General features: G+C 43.3%; 1 long non-coding RNA gene across 1 annotated transcript; it reads left to right on the forward strand.

Annotated features, from left to right (window-relative positions):
* The first annotated feature begins 2,684 nt into the window (after nucleotides 1-2,684).
* On the forward strand, nucleotides 2,685-12,131 carry LOC109154819. Its single transcript, XR_002049796.1, has 3 exons — nucleotides 2,685-2,760; nucleotides 11,665-11,749; nucleotides 11,850-12,131. It is a non-coding gene; the product is annotated as an uncharacterized LOC109154819 (long non-coding RNA).
* Nucleotides 12,132-17,218: the final 5,087 nt, after the last annotated feature.

Raw genomic sequence — 17,218 nt, forward strand, 5'->3', positions numbered from 1 at the left:
ATCATAACCGAAAACTTTTAATTCGATTGCTATAGTGTCTGGTTCAGTTCGAACCGAACCGTGGTAATCGCTACATATACGCAATAATTAGTTGGAGAAGTAAAATAAATAAAATATTTACTTTAAGGGTAGAAATGTCAATTTAATATATTAGGGGGAAAAACCACGACTTTTAAAATAATTGAGGGGGCTAATGTGCTTACATAAATAATTGAGGGGGAAAAAGTGCTATAAATATATAACTTAGGTGGGAAAAGTGCCATTTTCCCTTTATACAATTATGTACATCCGGAATAGGAAATTTATGTGTATTATGTTAAGAGTTTATGTGTATTATGTATTATGTTAGAATATGTGTATTATCTTTTCAAAAAAAGTATGTGTATTTTGTTATACAATTATGTACATTTTTTGAACATGAAAATTTTTTTAAAGAAAATTAACAACCGACACAGGATAGCGAAATTTAAAAAAAAAAAAAAAAAAAAAAGATCCGAAACGACGTCGTTTTGCTACCAGGGCGCACAAAGCAATGCGCGCCCTGGTGCACGATATACATTGCCGTGTCTGAGGGCAAATTATTGTGTGGACCATGGTCCACACAATGTTATGTGGATCATAATAAAAAGTACATTTTTAATATACGAAATGTACATTTTTTTTGTATTGAATGTACATTATACCCAATATAATGTACACTCAGCGCAAAACTAATGTACATCCCCTGAATACAATGTACATTATATTTGTATTGAATGTACATTATTTTACAATATACAAAATATGGTCCACACAATAATGATTGGTGTCTGAGGCGTTCGCCTCTTATCTTGCGTAAGAGGTGAAACCACGATTTGTTGGGGAAATTGGAAGACCGAAGACTAGAACAGAGAATGAGAATACAATTAAGAATATAATGTAAACTATGCCAATGACTTTGTGATCTAGTGGCACGGAGTGACTTTCCCAAATGAGGGAGGTTATGTCATCAATTTCCCGTATTGACTCTTTATGTTTTAATAGGTTAAAGAAAGTAGTTTATGAACATTTACTACATTTTAACAAGAGTCAGTAGTACTAAAAAAAGCTAATGACTATCTAATGCAAATTAACTAAAGAGTTCAATCAAGCAAGCTAAGCCTAGGACCTTGAACCCACGACTAATCTCACAAGTCAGGACAACAAATTTATTTGTGCCAGGAAAGTATATGCATATATTGAATTTTATGAGGTGCTCTGGCTATATGCAAGAACATGTAAGTGAATATATATTTCTTGTCTTAATTAAGCCATATTTTATTGTGATCGATGCTCTAGAATTCTTTAATCTCAGACCATTTCAAGTAATGCTCTTACAATATCTAATTCATAGGATGATCATTTACCAATAAATTATTGAATTATATATGGTGGTGTTAGATATAACTTTCTGGAATAGAATATATCAAAGAGTGAATTTTAGGGCATTTTGTTGGAGTATCTCTCTCTTCGTTATGCATTGAAGACTACTAATAAAAGGTAGCAATGTTCTTGTTACAGATTCTGGAGATAGTAAACACTGGGAAGCTGTCCAAATTGGAACATTTTGAGAAGGATGAAAAGGTTCTGTTGAGATTTTCTTTTTCATTCTTTATTTTGTCAAAAAAAGTGTCATTAGCTGAAGTCAGTATATCTGTCTTATATGCATGAGTCACTCGCGTTATCTTCTCTGATCGAAGAATTTACCCGTTAAGAGTCCCACATTGAAAAATAAGAGAGAACATATGAATTTATAAGGCCATGAATTAGATTAGCTAATGGGTTAGGACTTCAGGCTTCAAGTTTTAGTAGGTTGAACCCTGTATTTCAGATACTGCAATTTATTTTGTGTTTCTAGAAATCTTATCGAAATATGATTTGAGGGAAGATTTGCATTCACAGTGAATAGGTAAATTGTTTGTTTTTATATTAAGTTTTTCATTGTTTTGATTTCTCTGTAAATTACCCAAAATAACATGTTGCGGAGAATGTTCAGGTCAAGTGAAATGTTGTAGCTCGTTCTCTTCTTGTTTCATAAATAAGTGAAACCAATCTATATTCCTCTTGAAAAAGAGCACATGTTTACAAATGGATTTTGTTAGGATCAATCGCTTACCACTTACGCCAAAAGCTATAGTTTATTGCTAATAGCGAATGCCTAATTTTATTTCCTTATACTACCACACATTTTCGAAATGCTAGGTGCTAGACTTGGTCTTTTAAACTCTTTAGCGGCCTCCACTCAACAATCCCACAACCACCGGGTGCTAGACTTGGGCCCGGTCTCTGATCAACAGATTTAACTTTGTTCTATATTTTTGTGTAACAGTTTCGGTTCTTATTGTTTCATATGTTTTCTGTCACTGTACATTTGGAAACAAGGTACGGATTCAGGAGTGGACACATATTTCGGTCTTTGCACCTATCCTGGTCGAGAGTTACGACATCGCATTGACTTAGGTATTTCCATCAACTCTTTATCCTAATTGTATGGTTACTTTTTATGATTATACTCTTCATTCTATAACATATGTTTATGGAAGTGCAGTAGAACTTTCTATAATCTCGAAATGGGTTAATGGGGTATATCTCAGTCTTTGTAACACTTGCCATATACCTAGCTTATATTATGTGAAAGTTTTACTGGTAGGGTTTGTTTGTTTTAAGTATATCCAAGAGATATATTATATATATGCATTTTGGACTGATAGCATGGACAAGGAATGACGTGTTGAACATGAGGTATGTTTACTTCACATCATCTAGATTTTTTTTTTTTTTTTTTTTTTTTTGAGTACTATTGACTCTATTACAAGGTAGTAGATCTGTTCTATACTTTCTCTATCTGTTGTAGCTCACAGAATCATTACCCCACCATCGAGATTCGATCATGTGACCTTACCTTAAGGAGAGCAACTGAGGTGCCATCTGAGTACAAGGTGCTTGGCACTTCACATCATCTAGATTTTTTTTTTTCTTTGAATAAACGTCATCTAGATATTTCAACTCTGTTTGTGAATACTATTAGGATCAAGCGCTTACCCTTGACCCTTCACCAAACTTTGCATTCCTTACCCTTGGCCCTTCACCGGCCTTTGTGTTCCTTTCAAGTATCATAGAATTTTCTTGACCGCCGCAATGTGACTTTCATTAGGAAGGACTGAAATCACACATACTGGTTGATGGATTTAATTAACCCGGGGTGGACCCGAATCAATAAATCCGAATAAGAACGTAATACGAATAATAAATAAATAATATAGAACGATGTCGTAAAGGCCGTGAGACTGTATATTATATTAAATGCCGTAGAATTGGCTATTACAAAGATGTGGTAAGACAAAGGGTGTACAATAGGAAGTAGATATGAAGTAGGTATCCTAAAGAGAAAAGTTGGGGGGGGGGGGGGGGGGGTTTATATGCAACAACCCCCCAACCGCTCACCCTAAAAAGGGGGCGGTTAGATCGCCCTTTGACCGGTGACCCGGGCGGACCGGGTCGGGTCGGGTCCCGAGCTCGCTATGGACCGAGCTCGGGTAGGGTCGTGCTACCCGACCCGAGCCCCCCACGTTGCTCGGCTCGGGTCGGGGCACCTCCTTGGTGCCGTGGGCCGAGTGCTTTTGGGCTCCAACGTGGTGCTCCGGGTTCGTGTTGCTATCCCGGGTCGAGTCGTGTGTATAATATATCCGTCATGAGTCCCCCACTCTCTTCGTTGCGAGTGGAAGTCGATGACGAAAGAGAGTAGATATCCTGACCCGACCTCCATGCGCGAATGTAGCCGAGCTCACCATGGCCGAGGTGCCTTGTGCCGAGGCGTCTTGAGCTGGGGTGTCTTATGCTGAGGCGTCTTGGGTCGAGGTGCCTGGTGCCGAGGTGCCTTGGGCCGAGGTGTCCTGAACCGAGGTGCCTTGGGTCGAGGTGAGATGTCTTGGGCCGCTCCATCTCCTTGCTCCGCTCCCCCCGGGTCGGTTTGCTCCACGCCTTCCTCACGCACGTGGCCCGAGCTCAAAGTAGCCGACCTTGTTTTCCCTTGGTGATGTACTAGACTTGTCATTCTGAATAGACCATCAGCCTCCTTTATCATGTGCTATACTTGGATGTTTTTTGAATATTTTGTATGAACAATTGGCTCCTTTGCTTTGGTGACGTGATGGTTGCCACCATTTACCTGCTATTATCTCACTTTTAAGTACTTTTTTTTTTCGTGAGCCCCCGGCTAGCGCCGATGTGCTCAAACTCGAGTCGTGCCGAGGTGTGAGACCTCGGCACCGGCTGAGGTTCCGAGCCTCGGCGCACTGCCGAGGTGTCACCACGGTGGACCTCGGCAGCGTGCCGAGGTGTGAAACGGGTGGACCTCGCCAACGCGGCGAGGTCCGCCTTGATGCACCACGGCACACTGCCGAGGTGGTACCATGGTGCACCTCGGCAATGTGCTGAGGTGCACCGCCATGGTGGACCTCCGTGTTGTGCCGAGGTGCGCTAGGCCTTTTTTTTTTTCCGGCCTTGTGTTAGCCTCCTTAACATAGTCCCATGAGACTACGCCATTGGGCTCTCCCGTCGGGGTTGGTACGCGAGGTCGGACCTCGTGCCCCCTTAGGGTCCGCGGGGGGAAACCGGGTGAGCACTCGTTCCCCCTCATTTTACGTGGTTTTTTTTTTTTGAGAGATAAGTAAACGAAAACCAACTTCATAACAAGGGTCCTCCTCATACCAAATTTCGTAACATGAAATTTTATTCCGCTTATTGCCGTCCACTAAGACATTATTGGGGGAGGGGAAGGGTCCTCCTAGAATAGCAATGTCAAGGTCCACCTCTCACGTGGTGGGTCTACTGGTAGAATTTCAACAGATGTTCCGAGTTCCAGACCCTAGCTATCATCTTTCCTTTGGAGGTCTTGAGCTTGTAGCTGCCCGGGCGGACCACAGCTGCTACAATGTATGGGTCCTCTCAATTGGTGGAAAACTTTCCTTCGGCCTAGGGCTGGCTCGCCTCCCTCCTCCTGAGCACATAGTCACTTGAAAATAGCGGGGTCGGACTCGCCTATCATGGTATACTTTGGTTTGCCTCTGGTAGTTTTCAGCTCGGATCGTAGCTGCTTCGCGTCCGTCGTTAATCAGGTGGAGGTCGGCTCTATGGTGCTCCTCGTTCGTGTCGGGGTCGTAGTCCTCCTCCCGCCGGGAAGGTATGACCACCTCCGCTGGAGCTCGGGCTTCAAAACCGTAGGCCAAGGAAAAAGGTGTCTCCCCAGTGGCCCTCCGGGGGGTGGTGTGATAGGCCCAAAGAATGATGTCGAGCTCCTCCACCCACGCTCCTCCCGCGGATTCCAGTTTCTTTTTCAGGCCATCCACTATGGTGCGGTTGGCATTCTCCACCTGCCCATTTGCTTGAGGGTAGCACACGACCACCTGGCTGTTGGTAATGTGCCACTCTGCACAAAACCCCTTGAACTCTTGCCCCTCGAATTGGCGTCCGTTATCGGTGATGAGCTGCATCGGGACCCCAAAACGGCACAAAATATTTTTGTACACGAAGTGCTTGTAACGGGCGATTGTTATGGTTGCCAGCGGCTTCGCCTCCACCCACTTGGTAAAGTAGTCCACTGCAACTATGAGGTACTTCCTTTTTTTCCGACCCCTTGGGTAGAGCTCCCACCAGGTCCACCGCCCACCTGGAGAAGGGGATGACCGAGCTGATGGGGGTGTAGTTCGTGGCGGGTCGGCCGGGGGTGACCTGGAAGTGCTGACAGGTCTCGCAACTCCTGGCGTAGTCGGCGCACTCCTTGGCCATTTTGGGCCAAAAGTACCCTTGTAAGATGGCTCTCCGGGACATGGTGAAGGCCCCCTGGTGGGCAGAGCAGGTCCCCTCGTGGATCTCCTCCATGACTGACCTGGCCTCGTCTGGGTACAGGAAGCGCAACAAGGCGCCGTTGTAGGACCTCTTGTAAAGTGTGTCCCCCATAATCACGTACTTAGGGGCTCGTCGTTTCACCAGCTTGGCGTCGACCTCGTCAGGAGGCAGTGCACCTGTCTTCTTGTACTCCTTGAGGTGTTCCAACCAACAGGGAGGTCGGGTCTGCACAGGTAGGACCGGGTAGGCGTCCAGGCTCGACCTCTTGAAATCTTCAATTCGGGCTATTTTTGAAATATGCTCTGGGGCCCCTAGGGCGAGCTTGGATAACATGTTAGCATCTGTGTTCTGGTCTCGGGGCACCTGTAGGACCTCGTAATTGATCAGCTGTCCCAATAGTTGGAGCACCACGTCCCAGTACCTCTTCATTCTTTCATCACTTGCTTCAAATCCACCTGTGACCTGTCCCACCACGAGTCTAGAGTCACATCGGATTTTGAGCTTCTCCACCCTCATATGTAGCGCGAGACGGAGCCCCCCAGGAGCGCCTCCTACTCGGCTTCGTTATTGGATAATTTGAACGCGAAGCGGAGGGCGTAGTAGGCCCGAAATCCTTCCGGGGTTATGAGGACGACCCCCCCCCTCCCCCCCGCAGCTTTTGGTGCTGGAGGACCCGTCCGTTGAAAGGGTCCACCACTCCTCGTCTTCGTCCCGGACCCGCTCTGTGGCCTCCCGGGCAGTACACTCGACTATAAAGTCAGCCAGTGCCTGCCCCTTGATAGCAGGTCTGGGCTTGAACTGGATGTCAAACTGGCTCAGCCGCATCGCCCACCTGACCAACCCGCTGGCCGACCCTGAGGCTCTTAGTACTGCGTCTAGTGGCTGGTTGGTGAGGACCTGTACGGGGTGGGCCTGGAAGTAGTGGTTTAGCTTCTTTGCCATCTACTGCGAAGATGGCCTTTTCCACGGGTGTGTACCTGATTTCCGCCCTTGCAGAGCTCGGCTCGTATAATAGATGGGTCGTTGGACCCCCTCGTCGTCCCGGACCAGCACGGAGCTGACCGCGGCCTGCGAGATGCCCAGGTACAAATATAAGACCTCCCCTTTAACGGGTTTGGCCGGGGGGGGGAGCGACATCATGTATGTCTTGAGGTCTTCGAACGCCTTCTGGCACTCTTCGGTCCACTCGAAGCCCTTGGTCTTTTTGAGGACTCCAAAGAACGGCAAAGATTTCTCGGCTGACCTCGAAAGGAAACGGCCCAGGGCTGCCAACCGTCCGTTGAGGCGCTGGACCTCCCGGAGGGACCTCGGAGGTTCCATGTCTAGGATGGCCTTGACCTTGTTGGGGTTGGGCTCAATGTCCCTCTTCGAGATCATGTATCCCAAAAATTCCCCCCCCCCCCCCCCCATGCACCCCGAATATGCACTTTTTAGGGTTCAACCGTAAATTGAAACGCTGCATAATTGAAAATACCTCGGTTAGGTCGTCCGTGTGGAGGTCGGCCTCGGTGCTCTTAACAATCATGTCGTCGACGTAGGCCTGCAGGTTGCAGCCGAGGACCTGTTTGAACACCTTGGCCACCATTCGGGTGTAGGTGGCACTTGAATTTTTTAGCCCGAAGGCCATGACCTTGTAGCAGTAGACCTCCTCGGGTGTGGTGAAGGCTGTCTTTTCCTCGTCGGCTCCTCCATGAAAATCTTGGTAACCCCTTAACGCATCTAGGAAGCTCATGAGGGCACAACCTGCGGTCTCGTCGACCAATTGGTCAATGTTGGGGAGGGGGAAGGGGTCAATTGGGCAGGCCTTGTTGAGGTCGATGTAGTCCACGCATATCCTCCATGTGGGTGGCTTTGGGGTGAGGACCACGTTTGCTAACCAGGTGGGGTACATGACCGATCTCCAACAGGGTGTCGACCTCCTTTTTGACGAACTCCCTCCTTTCGGCGGAGAGGTACCTCTTGCGTTGCAGGACTGGCTTGACCGCGGGGTCGACAGCCAACTTGTGCGTGATCGCATCTCGGCTAAGGCCCGGCATATCCTCGGGGCCCCATGAGAAGACCTCCTTGTAGCTCATGATGGTGTTAATTATCCGTGCCCGGAGCTCGGCCAGGAGGCCGACCCCCACCTTCGCAACCCGGTCGGGTCGGCTGATGTCGAGGATGACCTCTTCTGTCTCGACCACGGGCTCGGCCCGAGGCCGACCTGCTTCCTCCCGAAATGCCTTCTCGGCGATGGTGTGGACCTGGAGGTCCTTCTGACCAATTTGGCGGTACACCTTTAAGTAGCAACTACTGCTCACCTTTTGTCTCCCTGGGCGACCCCCGACCCCGGTCGGTGTCGAAAACTTGAGGCACAGGTGCTCCATGGAAATTACGCACCTGAGATCTTCTAGGGCGGGTCGGCCGAGTATAATGTTGTGGGCGCAACAGCTGATTTTGACGACCACAAACTCGACCTCCCACCTCCGGGTGTGAGGTGGGGTGCCTACCTCCATCTCCAAATTGATCGACCCCTCCGTATCAATTGAGTGTCCCGTGAACCCGGACAGGGAGGTCCGTACCTGCTCCAGCTGCCCTCTTGAGAGTCCCAACTGGGTGAATGTGTCGTAGTACATGACGCTCACCGAGCTACCCGTGTCTACGAGCACCCGGTGCACCACCACATTGTTGATGTCCAGCTTGACCACCAGGGCGTCTCGCTGGGGGAGGGGCCCGTCTGGCAGGTCGGCGTCGGTGAACGTGATGGGCTCCCTCTTCGGTTTCTTCTCGTGGGGCGTTCGTGTGACCTCCCCAACGTACAAGCTTCTCGCCCACCTCTTCCGCTCGGCTGGCGAGTCCCCTCCCACGGCCCCCCGAAGATGACGTATATGGCACGCTTCTTCGGGGGCTGGGAGTCCTACGTCGTCTTCTCTTCCTCTTCGGAGCTGTGGTCGTGGTCCCTCTTACGGGGTACCGAGGTGGATGGCGCCTGGCCACCCCCTTCCTCCATACATTGCCTTGCTTCTGGCCTTGCGCCTGGCCGGACTTCTTAATGAACTGGCCGAGGTAACCCATTTGGATGAGCTCCTCGATTTGTTTCTTCAGGAGGATGCATTCGTCTGTATCGTGTCCCTTCTGCCGGTGGAACCTGCAATACTTGTTGGGGTCCCCCCTCGAGGATATCTTCATTCACTCCTCCTTCGGGAATACCACGATCCCTTCGTCCTCTGCATGCGCCAGGATGGTACCCACAGGTTGTGTCAGCGGGGTAAGATAGCGTGTGGGGTTCAGCCTGGGCCCCTTAGCATACTCACGTTGATGTGGCCGCGGCGCCTTGCGCTCCTCCTGGGGTGCCTTGTCTTTTTGACCTCTCCCTTCCTCCTGGTCCTTCTTCCTCTTCTCGGCGGCCTCGGCGTCGGCGTACCTGGCTACCCTGTCCATCAGGTCGGTATAGTTCCTTGGGGGGGGGGGGGATACCTAATGAGGTCCTGGTAGAAAGTGCCCGACCTCAAGTTGTTTCGGAAGATCGGCATGGCCGACTTCCCATCAAAGTTGGCGACCCCCATGGCCTCCTTCTTCCACTTGCTGAGGTACTAGGCTAATGACTTTGAGCTCCCCTGCTTCAGATTGCGCAGGTCGGCGATTTGCTTCTTTCGTTGCATGCCGGTGGCGAAATGGGACAGGAATTGCCGGGTGAGGTCCGCAAAGGTGGAGATGGACCCCTCCGGGAGGGATCTGAACCAGTCATGCGCCTGCCCATTTAGGGTGGTGAAGAACCCCCGGCACAGGATGGCGTCGGTAGTCCCGGTGATCATCATGGTGGCCCTGTACCTGGTGAGGTGCGTCCGCGGGTCCGTGGTCCCCGAGTACGCTTTAATGGTGGGAAAGCGAAAATCTCGAGGTAAGGGTTCCTCCATGATGGTGTTTGCGAATGGGGAGGACAACACATCCTGGAGCGTCCATCCTCCTCCGCAGCTGCTCGACCTCTTCCCGATGGGAGCTCGGGGCTCTACCATTCGTTTCACCTGATCGTTCGACCCGGGAGGCCTGCTCACGCCGTGGTGGGGCTTGGGTCCCCCGACCTGGTGACCTTCGCGAGCCCGCCTCTTGTCGCGACCGGGCTCAGGGTCTGTGGCTTGGAGACCTCTGGGCAACTGATTGTCTTCGTGTTTGCCTGCGGGAGCATGATTCTGCTGGCGGAGGCCCATTGGCGGCAGGCATTGGGCCCAACCTCTCTCAAGCTGGCACCCGGCTGCCCAGCCTCTCCATGGCGGGCCTGGTTTGGTTTGACCTCCTTCCATCGTCCTCATGACGTCGGTCACGCCGTGAGCCCCCTCCTCCCCGTGTGTTCGTCTGGCGTGGTGAATTGACCTCCCCCTGGGTGATGGGTGTCTGGGGTGGCCGGGTGCTTGGACCGCTGCGCCCCCGGGTGGGAGGAGGTGGAGCAGGTGCTGGCAGTTCTTGGTTGACGCCTGGGTCGGTAGGAACACTTGCTCGAAGGCCCCGCGCGACCCGGGCTAGCGCCGTGGAGGCTTGCTCAAAGACCTCCACCCCTTCGCGGACAAGGGCTAGGTCCGGAACAGGGGTGGCGGGAGGTGGGGCACCGCCGCTACGGTGGTTGGTGAGGCAATCCCTCATGCCTCCCCCCGACCTGGCAGAGGTGGCCGGTTAAAGGCTGGGGACACCGTTGGGGTCGTTCCCGATTGCAACAAGCTGGGTGCCGCGGGAACCGTTGGTGTGGCGAGAGTTGGATCTCGATCTTGCCATAGTAGCTGGTCGCGGTAGACCACTGGGTATAGAACACGCTTGAACTGGTATAACAGCTCTCAACAAGAGCACCAATGATGGATTTAATTAACCCGGGGTGGACCCGAATCAATAAATCCGAATAAGAACGTAATACGAATAATAAATAAATAATATAGAACGATGTCGTAAAGGCCATGAGACCGTATATTATATTAAATGTCGTAGAATTGGCTATTACAAAGATGTGGTAAGACAAAGGGTGTAGAACAGGAAGTGAATATGAAGTAGGTGTCCTAAAGAGACAAGGTGGGGGGGGGGGGGGGGGGTTTATATGCAACAAACCCCCCAACCGATCCCCCTAAAAAGGGGGGCGGTTAGATCGCCCTTTGACCGGGGACCCGGGTCGGTTCGGGGCGGGGCGGGTCCCAAGCTCGGGTAGGGTCGTGCTACCCGACCCGAGCCCCACGTAGCTCGGCTCGGCTCGGGGCACCTCCATGGTGCCATGGGCGGGGTGCTTTTGGGTTCCAACATGGTGCTCCGGGTCGGGTCGTGGATATAATATATCCGTCACTGGTTTCCTTAGGCTTAGAAATCTTGCACATACAAATATTGATTTCCTTAGACTTAGACTGAAATCTTGTACTACACATACTGAAGGTAAGATATAGCAAATAGCAATGACCCAATAACCCAGTTTTTGCTCTTGCTGGGACTTGAATCCATGATCTGGCTCTGATATTGCTTGTTAAGGTTAAACGCTTACAGTTACACCAAAAGCTATATCTCGAAGGCTCGTCACATTCTCGAGAGGCAGGGTGATGGATTTGACCATTTGACCATTCACTGGCCTTCGCCCAACAAATACAATTCATCACTCAGATACACACAACAATGGTCTAAAAATAGTATCATATTTGCCCAGCAGGTGATAAATGATAATATATAGTCCTGTTTAGTTACATAGTTAACATATTAACTATTCAAACTCACTAACCCAATGAGCTAACAACTATAAACTACCAGCTATTTATCAACACTTTCAATATCTCCTTTCTTATTGGGTTCCTGCAGGCTTAGATTATTGGCAGAATCAAAGGGCTTTCGACTGGATGATACAGGATTGTTTCCTGCTTTTCAAAGTTCTCATGGGAAACGGGTATGGTTTGTTTACTTCACTACTCTGTATCTTCTTTTTGGTGTTAGTTTCAGTTTCTGTAAAGCCACAAGGTTTCAATAAAGCAATGTTTATGATGCAGGGTATGAAAGGGGCTAGCTTGAAGCCTTGAAGTTTGACACTAAAAAGGAAGTCTTTGATTTCCTTGGATTTCCCTGCCTTGTGAACCCCACGAGAGGAACTTGTGAGATTTCATGTAAGTAATTTTGCATTTTGCTACGAAAATGATTTTTGTATTTCACAACGTAAGTAAACACTGAACTCCACAGCTACAAATTATGACATGGGCTCTATCACTTATATAGACCTTACGTTAGTACCTTTCTGAAGTGCATGATCCACGACTCCACCTGTCGCTTAGAACTTGAAGTTTGTCAAAAATAATTAGCTCGTCCACACTTAAAAGTAAATGACATGTAAGTATATATAATATAATAAAATGTGTAATTTTATTTCATATAAATCTATCTATCTATATACCATATATAATAACAAAATCCTGGAATCTTAACTTCCCACCTAATTCCTAAAAAATCTCTCTTCCCAATAAAATATATTGATTTCTACTTTCCCATTCGTACAATAATTCTGGGTTAAAGTTCTATTCTAAAATTTTAAAATAGTGTTAATAATAATAGTAAGAATATTAACGTAAGAATTATAACATAGAATAAATCGTAATAATTAATAACTATAGTCTAGGATTAAATTTGGAATTGTCACGAAAGTGAGCGACCTCTGGTGAAATTAACTCTTTATCGATTTACATATTTTTAATATATTACAACAATTCCATTCCGTGCATCGCACGGGTGAAAATACTAGTAATAATAATAATAATAGTGAATTCCATTTTTGGTCCTACTGTTATATGGTGGGTCATTCCAATTTTAGTCCACCATAATTATATTTGCCACATTGCGTCCACTATTATTAAAAATGTTCCAATTTTAGTCCACGAAAAATCTAAAAATGGACTAAAATTAGAACAATTTTAATAACAGTGGACGCAATGTAGCAAAAATAATTATGGTGGACTAAAATTGAAAAAGTCCCTATAACAGTAGGACCAAAAATGGAATTCACTCTAATGGTAATAATAATAATAATAATAATAATAATAATAATAATAATAATAATAATAATAATAATAATAATAATAATAATAATAATAATAATAATAATAAGGTTAGTATTAGAAAAAGAACCTAAAATTCAAATAATAATAATAATTTATACTATTATTAAAACAAAATCATCTTTTGTGTTTTCCGCCCAAACTCTTCCACAAAAACAATTAATAATTAATAATTAATAATTAATTAATTAATAATTAATAATAATAATAATAATAATAACAACAACAACAACAACAACAACAACGATAATAATAATAATAAGATTAGCATTAGAAAAAAGAAATGAAAAGGACCTATAATAATAATAATAATAATAATAATAATAATAATAATAATAATAATAATAATAATAATAATAATAATAATAATAATAATAATTGTACACACAAAAAATTTGAACCCGACAAATGGACTGACGAAATTGTTATTAGGCCGATGTTGAGATTGTTATTGGGCCAATTTAATTAATTGGATCATAGAAATTAAATTGATTTAATTAGTCCAATTAAATTTGGTTTGGGCTGTTGAATTAATTAATTGGTCCAAACCCATTTCATATTTGAATTTGAATTATAATTATAATTTAAATATAATATAATTTTATTATATTTGAATTAAATAATTATAATTTAATTTGAATTTGAATTAGGTTATACGATAATGGACCTAGACTTGATGTTGGGCAAGGTTCATTTTCCTAAATGAATAATTAACTAATTAATTATCTAAAATGGAGAGTTTGTTGAGGGATTTTGGTTAGGCATTCACTATAAATAGAACCCTCATTTTCATTCCAAAACACAACTTGAAGACTTGAGAGTTTGAAGGCATTGAACAACTTGAAGACTTGAGGAGTTGAGAGCATTTGGAGAGCTTGAAGGAATTGAAGAACGTTTGAATACTTGAAGGCATCTTTTGAATATTTTGCAGACAATTTGAATCCATTGCAAGTACTTTGGAGCTTTGCAGAATTGATTGTCTCGAAGATCTTGAAGTCTTTGGAAAGCATTTGAGGATCTTAAGGCGACTTAAATCCATTGCATGTGTTTTGAAACTTTGCAGGGTTGATCGTTTCTAAATTCTTGACGTTCGTTGCTGAAAGTCGCGCCACTTGAATCCCGGAAACTACGCCGTTTGAATCCCGGAGGCACGCGCCAATTGAATCTCGGAGGCTACGCTATTTGAATCCCGGAGGCATTTCAGTAGATAACGTTAGTGAAGAATCAGAGGACTAGACAGAGATTTTGTACCCTGCACATTGAATTATACACACGCTGTACACGGATTTTGTGAATATATACAAAGTTTACTTTTTCGTGTTTACAATAATAATAATAATAATAATAATAATAATAATAATAATAATAATAATAATAATAATAATAATAATAATAATAATAATAATAATAATAATAATAATAATAATAATAATAATAATAATAATAATAATAATAATAATAATAATAATAATAGTAATAGTAATAACAATAACAATAACAATAACAATAACAATAACAATAACAATAACAACAACAACAACAACAACAACAATCTATATCTATACCATTGCTAAAAACAAAATTTTCGTTTATGTTTTTCTGCCCAAACTCTTCCACCCAAACAATTAATAATTAATAATTAATTAATTAAAAATTATTAATATTAATATTAATATTATTAATACTAATATTAATAAATGAAAAAATACAAAATAATCTATAATTTACTTATAATGTTAGGAGTAACAAAGGAAAAAATGGAAAAAATCTCTAATTCACTTAATCTCTATATATATTAAAGCAAAATAATAGGAGCAAAAAACTCCCGCCCAAAAGCAACGGCGTCGTTTTGACATAGCCGAAATATTAATTGTATTTGCGTCGGAAATCGAAGGGTTTATGCAGAGTAATAGCTAAACTTTATAGAAACCTACGTTTTGGAAAATATCTACGGTAGATCACTCTCCAATCCAATGGGATTAGAGAATGTATTTAATCCCATCAGTTCCCCATATGTAACATTGAGCCCACGAACCCATACATATTCTCTAGGTATTAATTTCGAATGGAAAAGTACGAAAGGTCATCAGACCTTATATATACAGCACATATACACACTAAGCCATTGCACAGAAAAAATTTACACAGGCCTCTCTTCTTCTTTTTCCCTACAACAAGATGTTCATCCTTGCTAGCCAAATATCTCCAATGAACACCAGGCAGTTTAGGGTTGAAAATATCTGTTTTTTATTTTTTACAGTTGCTATTTATGAGATATATAAATAAAGCTCCTATTTATTTTATTTATATATACACAGGGTTCCTTTCTGCATGCTCATGTACCCAAAGAATATGTGGATAAGTACCTAAGTTCTTTTTCTGAAGGTTCAGTTTACGCTATTAAGAATTTTTGTGTGATCACTAATTTCTACTCATACAAGACCAGTCCACAGAAGTACATGATTAAATTCAACTATCAGACTATGGTAAAGGATTTAAAGCATGCGAAATTTCCTATGAAAATGTATCGTTTGAAGTCATTTAGGGAGATCAAGTCTAATGAAGGCCTGGATGAGAAACACCTCTTTGGTAATCAATTGTTATCTTTCTATTTAATTTACTGAATAATCTATTCTGTTAATATTATTTTATTATTATACTCTAATCCACTATTTTGTAGATGTGATTGGTCGAGTTATTGAGATTCACTGCCCCCAGGAGAAATTGATTAATGGGAAGAACTCTAGGCTGATTGACTTCACCATTGAAGACACTGAGTATTTTTTTTCCTATTTTCATTCTATTTCTATTATATTTCTATAGTTTCTGTTCTTCTAATCTATTATCTAACATTTTGCAGTGGTATAGGATATTGTTTTTTTTTTCCTATTTTCATTCTATTTTTAGAGTTTCTGCTCTTCTAATCTATTATCTAACATTTTGCAGTGGTATACAATTGATGTGTACTTTGTGGGATGAACACGTAGGCAAGATCGAGGCATTTTACAATTCTACTTCACAAGAGCCTTTATTGGTGTTGATCCAATTTTGTAGGGCTAGGGTGTGTCTAAAAAGTAAGTACATAACAAATTTTAGTTTCTGCCTAACTTATATTATGGTTTGTCTAATGGGTACTAACATAATTTGTAAAGGTGGGGATGTTAAGATTTGTAGCTTCTATGATGTAACACAACTGCTGTTCAATCAGGAATCTCCACCATTTGAGGAGTTTAGAAAATGGTTAGTCAATGCTTATTCTTGCACTACTTATTCAATTGGTCTCTACTTATTGAATTTGATAGTTTAGAAAACAGTCAGGCAATTCTTATTCTTGCACTACTTATTCAATTAGTCCCTAATTCTTATTGAATTTTGTATAACAATCACAGTATCAGTCAGGAACAAACTCCAATGCGCAGTATCATTTCGCAATCGAGTTTTAAGGAATGCAGCTCATATTCAGTTTCCCTATCCGGTGATATGGAAGTCCGTACTATCAGTGAAATATACAGAGACAAGGAGGTAATCTAAAAATTTAAAAGCTATTAGTTGTTACCTTAGTCAATATACATAGACAAGGAGGTACTGCAGATTTCCATTGTACACATCAATTCCAACTGCTTTAATTGTAATATGCATGAGCATAATACACATTGTGAGAATTAACAAATATACTATTTGGTTAATTGACTAAAATTGAGTATGAATTTAAGTATACCATTGGATGGTTACCTGATTGTGAAATAAGTAGTCTTTAAATTTATAGAATAATACTGTGAATGTCATGCTATGTAGGCATCTCAAACCTGCATAATGGAAGACAATATAGAACTTAGCATCCCATTAATACAAATTAAAACTTAATATAGTATAAGTATTAGATAGACTGTTAGTGGGTGCTTAGCTCATTGTGCTGTAGATATACTATTATCTGTATACCAATTCTCTGGTGAAATATCAATTCCAATCCTTGATTTGTAATCTGCATTTAATAATATGCGTTAGATTTGTAACAAATATAATGTTTGAGTAATTTAATAATTCTGTGAAGTATACCGTTAGATTTTTTATCACTATATAGTTGACCATTGTTACATTGAGGCATATGGACAGTGAGTGTCAACCTGACCAGCTATGGTTATGCAAACCATATTCTGTGATTGCCCCAAACCTGCACACACAAATTAAACTTGGTTAGGTATATAACCATGCTATTTTTTATTTTCTTTTAGCAAAAATAGATCACATGAAATATAGTATGTATCTCCAACCTTCACAAACCCTAAAACCTACATCATAAACCATAAACCATA

Source organism: Ipomoea nil, unplaced genomic scaffold (assembly GCF_001879475.1).
Source record: "Ipomoea nil cultivar Tokyo-kokei standard unplaced genomic scaffold, Asagao_1.1 scaffold2653, whole genome shotgun sequence".
NCBI lineage: Eukaryota > Viridiplantae > Streptophyta > Magnoliopsida > Solanales > Convolvulaceae > Ipomoea > Ipomoea nil.